Consider the following 12,277-nt stretch of genomic DNA (forward strand, 5'->3'; position numbering starts at 1 on the left):
GCTTTGGTCTGATGAGTCCAAATTTGAGATCTTTGGTTCCAACCACCGTGTCTTTGTGCGACTCAGAAAAGGTGAACGGATGGACTCTACATGCCTGGTTCCCACCGTGAAGCATGGAGGAGGAGGTGTGATGGTGCGGGGGGTGCTTTGCTGGTGACACTGTTGGGGATTTATTCAAAATTGAAGGCATAATGAACCAGCATGGCTACCACAGCATCTTGCAGTGGCATGCTATTCCATCCGGATTGCGTTTAGTTGGACCATCATTTATTTTTCAACAGGACAATGACCCCAAACACACCTCCAGGCTGTGTAAGGGCTATTTGACCAAGAAGGATGATGGGGTGCTACGCCAGATGACCTGGCCTCCACAGTCACCAGACCTGAACCCAATTGAGATGGTTTGGGGTGAGCTGGACCGCAGAGTGAAGGCAAAAGGGCCAACAAGTGCTAAGCATCTCTGGGAACTCCTTCAAGATTGTTGGAAGACCATTTTCGGTGACTACCTCTTGAAGCTCATCAAGAGAATGCCAAGAGTGTGCAAAGCAGTCATCAAAGCAAAAGGTGGCTGGCTACTTTGAAGAACCTAGAATAGAAGACATATTTTCAGTTGTTTCACACTTTTTTTGTTAAGTATATAATTCCACATGTGTTAATTCATAATTTTGATGCTTTAAGTGCGAATGTACAATTTGGTGTGTCCAAACATTTGGTCTGTACTGAATATATATTATATATATATATATATATATATATATATATATATATATATATATATATATATATATAAATCTCTGCAAAAATGGAGGCAGCAGACAGAGTAGAATAAAGTGATAAGGTTTAATAGCCCATATGGCAACGTTTCGGTCCAAAATTGTGGACCTTTCTCAAGCATAAGTAAGGTGCAAGTGCAGAGTATTTAAGGCGATCTAATTACAATAGTAATCAGCAGCAATTACATGAAAAGTGCATAATATACATAATCTTTCAGGTAAATAATATTACAAGACATGATGGTGCATAATCAGTGTAAAGTGACATTGTTTTTTTGCACTATGTATACAGGCTTATAGCCATAACACTCATATCAATACATAATTGATCATATGCAGCAACTGTGTATACAGATAGGAAAACATGGCTCACCCCAATTTGCATTTGCATATAGCGCCAAAATCTCGGCGCTCCTGTAGCTAATACCACGCATGTCAGAACAGGAGGTAAGGACTTCCGCATCTGTGCACTAGAAGACCAGGTATAACGGCGCTATCTTGGAAAAGGGCATATTGCCCACAACATCTGTCACATGGTGATCACATGAACGCACCATAGAGCATCATGGGCGTCACATGATCTAGAGGCACAAAGCAGTATAAAGAGCACGGCCCACCATATTGGAGAAGGGAAACTTGCCCAATTTTCATATATCAGAGATATTACAAATAGAAGGACAGTATCCAAATAATAATAAATAAAGCATTAAAGCAAATGTCCTGTGGTTTAAAATAAGACATAGATCCAAGTAGCATGAGAATGCTCCCCATATAATGGAGTAAGCAACCCAGAGGCCAAAGGTATAGGGGAGATATGAACCTGTGAGGAACACATCTCTACTAGTGTTGAGCAAGCACTAAAATGCACGGGTGCTCGAAGTTCGGGCCGAGCTGACCGCGATACTCGGGTGCTCGAACCGAGCAACGAGCCCAATATTACTCTATGGGAGACCCGAGCATTTTTGCGGCGGCACCCCCGGCAGTCTGTAGAAAGCCTAAAAAGTGCCCAAAACGATAGTAACAGTGCTAAAATGACATGGGGACAGCATGGGGATCGCCCTATGAAGCATTTCTGACCCCCAGGTCACTGCTGTCAACAACGTGGTCAAAGGTATTAAGCCACTTTTACGGGCTCACAATAAAACGTTCAAAAACTAAACTGAAACTGCTTTACTGTGAAAGATGTTAAGGAACATCCTTTCTAGGGTAAAGACTTGTGTATAAGGTAAAATAAATATCCAAAAACAAAAATACTCCTCTACACCTTGGGCTATGTTCACAATGTAGCATTTTTTATGCGTTTTTGCACTTTTGTATTGCTTTCAACCGTGACAAATGCATTCATCGGGAAATGTCATTTTAACATTTTACAACCTTATCTGGCCATGTGCTGTGTGACACATGCATACAGTGCTGAAAAGACATGGGAACAGCATGGGGAAGACCCCTGGAAGCATCTCTGACACCCAGGTCACTGCCTAAAAGTGTGCCCATCAGAAGTGATCCTTGCCGCATCAGAAGATGAAGTCTTGCAACTATCCCCGTGCAAGTCCTTGTCCCAGGGCAGTGTTCAATTGTACCTCCCCCATTCCTTGCAATGCAAGCACAAGTATGCAGCCTGCCACCCACCCACCCCCAGGCTGCAATACCATACTGCTTGCTTGCACTTGAAATTGGGCCTTTTAGGCATGTGGAGGCGGAATCTGGACACCATGTCATGGCTGCGTCGGCGGCCTGGTATCCATACTCAGTCTGAGGGCGGCCGGGTGTCCATAAATGGTCCCCAGCCGCCCCTATTTGAAGGACCGCCTAACCACAAACACGTGAACAAGTGAATGTGGCCAGGGATGGTCCATCTGACTGACGCCGTCACACTGGGTTAATATTGTGGAAGCCGGGACACAGTTGGACACTGGGATGCAACACGTCCTCCAGACATAGAGGATTGTGGGTCCTGCGTCAATCAGGCTTCAATACAAAGTTCAGAAGGTAGACAGCAGCAGTGGTCAGCCTCCTACACAACGAGTAAATTATTCATGATTATGAGGCCATCCATCTCCTTAGCTTTCTGTTCCTTGGAATGCAAGCGCATGTATGTAGTAGCGGCTAGGCCTGAGGTGGTCAGTGTTTTGGCGCATATCCTACCTCCTCCGAGGATTGCTGGATGTTTTCCTGCTACTATCCAAGTTCTATGACTCCCGTTAAAACAAAGCTTCAGATGATGAATGATGGATGAGGTGGTGGCAAAGGAGAAAGAGCAGGAGGAACAGGCACCATTCACATCAATATCAGGCCAGTCAACCACACAAGTCTTGTAGGATATGTTTCTGTACCAAAAGGAGCGGTTCGGCTACACAGTTATAGGGCATACAGTGAGTGCAATACCTACCAAAAATTTAGAGGCACTCCAATGCCCCTTGGAAGTGACATGGAAGTCAGAGGGCCTTAACTAAACCGTTTTTTCCATTTATAGCAACTGGGTCTCCTGTACACTGTTGGCCTAAGCAGTGAATGGAAGGCTTTCCAAAAATTATGAGGAACTGCAATGCCCCTTGAAACAGACGTGGATTACAGCGTACTAAAAACCTTCTACCCATTATTGGGGAGTGGGTCTCCCTTAGTGTTCGCCTATGCATTGAAAAGCAAAAGCTGACTAAAATTAGGAGGAAATGCAATGCCCGTTGGAAGAGTCGTGGAGGTTAGAGTTAATTAAAAACAACATTTCAATGCCCCTTGGAAGAGCTGTGGAGTTCAGAGTGGTTTAACAAGACGCTTTTAATGCCCCTTGGAAGAGTGGTGGAGGTCACAGTAGCTTAACAAGACGGTTTTAATGCCCCTTGGAAGAGACGTGGAGGTCACAGTAGCTTAACAAGACGGTTTTAATGTCCCTTGAAAGAGTGGTGGAGGTCGCAGTAGCTTAACAAGACTATTTTAATGCCCCTTACAAGAGCCATGCAGTACAGCATATTCAAAACATTATTTCCATTATTGGGGAGTGGGTCTCCCATAGTCTTTGCCTATGCCTTCCAGTCAAAAGCTGCCAAAAATTAGGACGGAGGAACTTGCAATGCTGGCAACATGGACCACGGTCACCCTGGTGGTATAGTGGTGGTGGAGGCTGAGGATAAGGAGAAGAGCAAAATACAGACGAAATGAGGAAGCGTATACCCATGTGTGGGTGTGAAGCGGTGCATGGGAATACACCTCCCGAAATAACACAGTGGATTTGACTTTATGTTACTCTGCTGTCATTTGGTGGTGATGAGAAGTCTGGCCCAATCCAGCCCTTGTCCATTTTGATAAGGGTCAGCTTGTCAGCATTGTCAGTTGACAGGCGAGTGCGCTTATCAGTTATAATTCCCCCAGCGGCACTAAAAACACACTCCGATAACACGCTAGTGGCAGGGCAGGCCAGGACCTCCAAGGCGTACAGAGCGAGTTCATTCCAAGTGTCCAGCTTGGATATCCAATAATTAAATGGAACAGAGGAATCACGGAGGACGCTGCTACGGTCGGCAAGGTACTCCCTCACCATCTTTTGAAACTTTCCACTCCTTGTGAGAGTACCCCACGCCTCAGGGCCTGTAAGCTGGGCGGGTCTCAGAAAACTGTCCCAGAATGTTGACAGTGTTCCCCTGCCTCTGCTGGATTGGAGTTGCGTCTCTCTCGCCTGTAAGCCTTGGTTGGTCAACGAACTGTGACCTCTGCTGCTAGCGTGTTCAGGTGGGAATTTTTTTTAACAGTTCTGCAACAAGGGCCTTCTGGTACTGCCACATTTTTGCAGACCTCTCCACCTCAGGAATAAGAGAGTGAAAGTTCTCGTTGTAGCGGGGGTCTAAAAGTGTCACCAACCCGTAATGACTGTCACCCAACATTTTGACAATGCGAGGGTCACGGTTAAGGTTAAGGCAGCGTAACAAAGTCAGCCATGCGTGCCAGACTGGTAACGGGCAAGACTTCTGTGTCCTCACCAAGATGATGACTGACCATGCTCTCCTCCTCCTCCTCCTCCCCCCTGTCCTCAGGCCACCCACGCTGAACCAACGGTATGACAGTTGTACAGGTACTACCGTATACAGCGCATGATACCAGCTCATAGGGCCCAGTGTGAGAAAGCTGGGTCTCCCTCAGAGGTCATGGGTCTTCCAGCAGGACAATGACCCAAAACACACTTCCAAAAGCACTATAAAATGGTTTGAGAGAAAGCACTGGAGACTTCTAAGGTGGCCAGCAATGAGTCCAGACCTGAATCCCATAGAACACCTGTGGAGAGATCTCAAAATAGCAGTTTGGAGAAGGCACCCTTCAAATATCAGGGACCTGGAGCAGTTTCCCAAAGAAGAATGGTCTACAATTCCAGCAGAGCATTGTAAAAAACTCATTGATGGTTACCGGAAGCGGTTGTTCGCAGTTATTTTGGCTAAAGGTTGTGCAACCAAGTATTAGGCTGAGGGTGCCAATACTTTTGGCTGGCCCACTTTTGGAGTTTTGTGTGAAATAATCAATGATTTGATTTTTGCTTCATTCTCTTTTGTGTTTTTTCCTTGCAAGCAAATTAAATGAAGATAATAATACCAAAGAATTTGTGATTGCAATCATTTTCAGGAAGAAACTGAGTATTATCGGACAGAATTGCAGGGGTGCCAATACTTTTGGCCACCACTGTATGTCAGACATCCAGGTCCACTCCTGAGGTCTTATGTGTAGAGTCTGACCTGAATATCGACGGCCTTATTGCAGGTGGTACTCAACAACTGCTCTCTTCTGCTCACAAATCCTGAACAGCTCTTCAGAGTGTCCAACTGTGGGATCAGTTGCTGTCTGACGACACTCGGCATGGTGGGAGGAAGGAGCATCAGGGTGAGGAGGAGTATGTGGTCGAGACTCACGGCTACTAAAACTTGACCGTGTGGAAGACAGACCGGAGGTGGTGGTGCCCAGGTAACTGGAAGTATTATCTGCTATCCAATTAATAACCTGTTCACACTGATCAGTTTGCAATACTGGTGTTGTAGTGTGCTTCCCTAGTAATTCCGTCAAGAAGTGGTAGCGAGAAGATGTGGCTGTTGATTGTGGAACATTTTCACCTTGGCCACGGCCCCGTCCTCTGCACGCACCATCACCAGAACGTCCAGTTCCACGTCCCTTGCCACGCGCCTTGCCCATTGTAAATTAAGTAAAATAGCTTACACTCGCACTATCAATGGAAAAAGGGTAATAAAAAGGAGATTAGAACCGTGGAAGAGGAAAACCACAGTTCTATTTCTCTGGCTTACAGCAGAATCTTTTAAACAGATATATTTGTGTCTGAAAACTGAGCGCGACACTCATTTTTTTTATTTTTTATGTAAAAAAGGCAAAAAGGTGGATAATACAGAGATTTGAACCATGAAACTGCAAAACCAAAGTTCTAGTTATCTGGCCTACACCAGACTCTTTTAAACAGATATATTTGTGTCTTAACAGTCAGCGAGACACTATTACTGTTTTTTTTTAACGGAAAAACGGCCAAAAGCTGGATAATACAGAGATTTGAACCGTAGAACTGCAAAACCAAAGTTCTAGTTATCTGGCCTACACCAGACTCTTTTAAACAGATATATTGGTGTGGATAAGTCTAGCAATTTGACCAACAGGAGCACACAGGACTGTAATGCACTGTTTGTTGGTATAACCACTGCATCTCCTATGCAGCCTGCCTGCCTGCCTGATATCTGGGATGGATATTAGTCCTGAGAAGGACTGTTTGTTTGATTTGGCAGGCTTTAGAGACCCTACACTACCTATTTTGCACTATATATCTCTCCCTAACTCAGCAGCACTGACCCTACACTGTCTGATCCCGGGCGACTGTGTCCAAGATGGCGGCGCCCGGTTTTAAATACTCGAGGTGACGTTGTGCGGCCAGACAATCACTGTAATGCCCACAACCAACATGGCTGCGGCATTACAGTGACTGGCTGGCAATCCCTGCATGTTCATTGGCTCTGTAAAGAGCGCCAAACGTGCAGGGCGGAGACCCGAGCTCCCGCCCGAGTAACCCGGAAATGATCGGTGCTCGCCGAACATCCCGAGTAGAGAGACGCTTGGGCGAGTACCGAGCAGTGTCGAGCATGCTCGCTCAACACTGATCTCTACCCTAGAACCATACAAGGGTTATCATGTCATAGAGCTGTATAATCATATTGGATCATGGACTCCAAGGTAAGTGCATATAATGAAATTCACATTCCTAATCCAACATAGCGCAATATAAATAAAAGGTTTATGTATGATATATAATACATAACACATTATGATCTCAATAATATATATATGGGGATGAGTCATGTCCTCCGTTGTCCTACAGCATCAGCAGATCTAAAGAATCAAAGAAAAAAGAATATAAAAATTAATAAAAACACCTAAGATTTATACCATGTACGACAAACAAATTCACAAAGGAGAGAAAAATCAGGCAAGCGATTATTTCTAGAGGGTCACACTCAATTTATAGTCAACATTAAGGCCGTGTGGTTTCAAAGTATTAAGTCTCCTAATCCATACAAGTTCCCTTATCTTAAGGAGGCGCACCCTATCTCCTCCTCTTCTAAGTGGGGGTATATGGTCAATAATCCTAGATTTCAATTGTTTCTCAAGATGTCCCTTCTCTATGAAATGTTTGGAGACAGGTAAGTCGAGTCTTTTCTTCCTAATAGAGTGTTTATGATTGTTCATCCTAGTCTTGAAATAGGTAGTCGTCTCACTGATTTATAGTAAATTACACGGGCACTGCAGTAAATAGACAATATAATCAGAAGAGCATGTAAGATAGTATTTGATTGTATATATCACGCCACTTATTGGATGTTAAAATGTATCTCCTTTTAGCATATTTGGGCAATTTACACAATTGAGACATGGGAAACAGCCCAATCTTTGTCTCCCAGTTAGTGAACCCTGGGTTATTGTCTTCTGAGGACCAATATCCGCCGTATTAATCTATCTCTAATGTTCTTAGTCCGCTTATATGAAATTAACGGGGGCATTTTAAACTCTTTAATTTCCGGCAGACATCTATTAAGCATAGGCCAATGTTTTTTAACAATATTGGCCACATATTTGCTTTGTTCACAAAAGGTGGTAACCAATGGGATTCTCTCCAGAGTAGTATCCCAACAGGGTAGTACGATCTATTTTTTGAACCTTATTCCTCCATTTATTTATTACGATATGATAGCCATCACCCACGTAAAATGGTGGAATCCTTACCGTATAGTCAGTTCTTAAGAGTTAGGAGAATTGTTAGCAATGAAGATAGACTTGGGACTACTTTGGACTCTATGGTTGACAGATTTAGAGAGAGGAAGTGCCCCAAAAAACTTTTGAATAAATGGAGGGATAAGGTTGAAAAAAATAGATCGTACTACCCTGTTGGATAAAAAGCCAGTGGGGATACTACTCTGGAGAGAGAATCCCATTGGTTACCACCTTTTGTGAACAGAGCAAATATGTGGCCAATATTGTTAAAAAACATTGTACTATGCTTAATAGATGTCTGCCGGAAATTAAAGAGTTTAAAATGTCCCCGTTAATTTCATATAAACGGACTAAGAACATTAGAGATAGATTAATACGGGCGGATATTGGTCCTCAGAAGACAATAACCCAGGGTTCACTAACTGGGAGACAAAGATTGGGCTGTTTCCCATGTCTCAATTGTGCAAATTGCCCAAATATGCTAAAAGGAGATAAATTTTAACATCCAATAAGTGGCGTGATATATACAATCAAATACTATCTTGCATGCTCTTCTGATTATATTGTCTATTTACTGCAGTGCCTGTGTAATTTACTATAAATCGGTGAGACGACTACAGATTTCAAGACTAGGATGAACAATCATAAACACTCTATTAGGAAGAAAAGACTCGACTTACCTGTCTCCAAACATTTCATAGAGAAGGGACATCTTGAGAAACAATTGAAATGTAGGATTATTGACCATATACCCCCACTTAGAAGAGGAGGAGATAGGGTGCGCCTCCTTAAGATAAGGGAACTTGAATGGATTAGGAGACTTAATACTTTGAAACCATACGGCCCTAATGTTGACTTTAAATTGAGTTGTGACCCTCTAGAAATGATCGCTTGCCTGATTTTCTCTCCTTTGTGAATTTGTTTGTCATACATGGTATAAATCTTAGGTGTTTTTATTAATTTGTATATTCTTTTTTCTTTGATTCTTTAGATCTGCTGGTGCTGTAGGACAAAGAAGGACATGACTCATCCCCATATACATATTATTGAGATCATAAGGTGTTATGTATTATATATCATATATAAACCTTTTATTTATATTGCGCTATGTTGGATTAGGAGTGTGGATTTCATTATATGCACTTACCTTGGAGTCTGTGATCCAATATGATTATACAGCTCTATGACATGCTAATGTGACACCCCAGGGGTCTGGTTGTCACAGTGATAGAGATATTACGTCTGAGAGCAGGTGGGAGGTCCTTTGGTCAGGGATCCTGTGCATGCCACACCTCCTGCCCAGCCTTGGGAGGGGAAGAACTTCCCCTGTATAAACCCGGGGCTGAGGCAGGGTTAGTGAGTCCAGGAAGAGTAGAGACAAGAGCAGCATAGGAAGCAGCAGAGTCACAAGGAGTCAGGGGCTGGCAGCTAAAGAGCTCGCCCTGACTAAGAAGATTCTTTACCGGACCCGGAGTCCGAGGCTGTGGGGACTAACTCCTACCCAGCAGCAGAATCCGTCAGGCAGGGGATTTCAGGTCCCCTGGCCCAGAAGCCCGAAGGCCCGGTCACACGCGTGGGACCAGCACCGCCATCGTGGAGCAGAAGCCATTAGAAGGCCCCGAGTCACCGGCCATACGGGTGAGCACCACACGGTACACTCAGGGACGTGGGCTACTTACATCAGCTTCTAGCAAGGTAGCCAGAAGAGTACAGTCAGCTTGGGAGGCCTACAACTACGCCTGGCCAGGGGAGATCCCATCTGCTCAAGGACTGACCAGGCCCCGTTCGCTAGCAAGTACTCCGGGAGGGTCTATCGTTGTTACCAGTAAAGACCCTGAACGCTACCATACCGTCTCTGAGTGGTTCCTGCTACCCCCATCATCCACGTCGGCTGCCCTGAGGCCATACCCCTCCCGTTGGGGGTTATACTATCACGCTGCACCATCCTTCCACCGGCCTCAGCGGTCTGCCCTGCAGCAGCAGCCCCCTGGCTGCATTCAACGGGTGGCGTAGTCATCAACCATTTTCTACCGCTAACAGACTGCCGTCCAGTTTGACTCCCTGGGCACGGACCGGATCACCGCCACGAGACTACAACCCTAAACAGATCCGGCTCCGGGTAAGCTCCCGCGTGCGCAACGCAGCGCGACACAGGCCCAGGGGCGCGTCAACTTTGGCGTAGTCGGCAGGATCACGTGCCCGCAACCACCGGGTACTGCGTGCCTGAAAAGCAAAGACTGTTCAAACTTACCAGTGGTGAAGATTCCCGCCATCGGTGAAGATTCCCGCCATCCGGCGCCATCTTCAGCCTTCTTCCCGCCATCGGTGAAGTTTCCCGCCATCCGGCGCCATCTTCAGCCTTCTTCCCGCCATCCGTGGAGTTTTCCCGCCATTGGACGCCATCTTGAGGACGCCGCGCGGGAAGAAGAGGGGCGTGGACTCCGAAAGCGCGCGAGAACTGAAGCTCCGCCTCACGTCCGGACGTTGCGTAAGGTCCTGGAAGGAGCCCAGCAGACGCCGACGTCACAGGAGCGCGACGGAAGGTCCTCAACCCTGACGATCCACTGCGGAGCCGCGGCCTACGGAACAGGATCATCGCAAGGTAGGCCACGGTCCACTAGGGGGGAGGAAGATGTCGGATACGGAGGAGAGCTCCACTGCCTCAACCCCCGCCAGCGCTACCGCTGTTGCAGTTATGCCCTTCACCATGCCCTATATCCCGGGAGCAGCTTGGCTACCCCAGTACTCAGGGGAGTCACATACCCTGCATGACTTTAGAGAAAAGCTGGATAGCCTCTTCCAGGTGTACCCCCTCACAGAAGAGCAAAAAGTGAGCATCCTGGTGGCCCAACTAACTGGGGCAGCCAAAAGGGAAGTAAAATCCTGGCCACCTGGGAGGAAGACTGTCGCAGGGATACTAACCCGGCTGAAGGACACTTTTGATACCCGCACCTCAGCCGAGATTAAACTTAGATTCTACGGGTGCAAGCAGCGAGCGCATGAGAGTATAAGGGACTATGCACTCAACCTACAAGAGGCCCTGAGGGCCATTAAGCAGACCGACCCTAATGGAGTGGGAAACGAGGACAGGCTGTTGACCGAACAATTTATAGAGGGTTTATATTGCAATGCCCACCGCACCCAGTTGCGGGCAATGGCCTTACAGGACCCTCATCTAGAATTTGCACAGTTCAAGGACAGAGCCATCCGGGTGCTCCGAGAACCGGCACCAGGTGGCGTTGTGACCCACAGACGCCCCACTACCACTTACTACCAGGAGGCGGCGCCCTTGTCAGCAGGGCCTGTGGGAGCTGATGCGCAGGCTTTGGACAATGACTCGGCTCCAGACCTGCACCATCAGGTCCAAGAGCTAGCTAAAAGCGTTGCTGCGCTAACCCGAACTGTGCAGTCTTTACAGGTTTCCACTCCAGGGAAGATCCAGCTGGCATCCGGACCGGAGGACATCCCGTGGCGTCGACCAAGGAGGACCCCACCGGCCAGAGGAAGACCCAGTGACCAATACAGCGAGGACGGACGACCCATCTGCCGCCGCTGCAATCAACCCGGACATATGGAAAGGTACTGTTCTTTAAACGGGCACAACCTGGGGTAGAGGGCCAACCCCCAGGAAAAAGATCACCAGGCCCATCGAACTGGCGCGACAGATATGTGGGAGGACGTCCAGTCTTGCCTGTGGTACTGGATGGCATTCCCATGAGTGCCCTACTGGACACCGGGTCACAGGTCACCACCATCCCGTACGTGCTCTTCAAGCAGTACTGGAATGACTCGGATATTACCCGCTACCCTGACGACGACTTGAGTATCATCGCCAGCAATGGTCAGCCCGTGCCACAGATCGGATTTAAAGAGGTGACCATCAAAATTGGTAGAGTCGAACTGGCCGCACAGGGACTGATCATTGTAGATATTGATAAACATGAGAGTCACCCAAAAATAACTCTAGGAACTAACGTAATTGAAAATTGTCTTGCAGAGGTGATTTTCCTTTTACAGCAGGTTGCCAAGAACGCCAGCTCCGGCGAGCAGCGGGTGCTCCAGAAAGAGATCCGGGCACTGATGCAACGGCAACAAGTGGAACTCTCCGGCGGTGAGATTGGTAGCGTAAGAATGTGTGACCCTTTTCCTATTGCCATGCCCCCAAAAAGTGAAATGATGATTTGGTGCCGGGCAGCTATTGGTCTGAGAGGTAGAGATTACCAGGCAATGGTAGAACCAGTTTACTCAGACAGTAGGCCCACCAT

The sequence above is a fragment of the Phyllobates terribilis genome, unplaced genomic scaffold (assembly GCF_046119375.1).
Source record: "Phyllobates terribilis strain yellow unplaced genomic scaffold, ASM4611937v1 Scaffold_4__5_contigs__length_816908805, whole genome shotgun sequence".
Lineage (NCBI taxonomy): Eukaryota > Metazoa > Chordata > Amphibia > Anura > Dendrobatidae > Phyllobates > Phyllobates terribilis.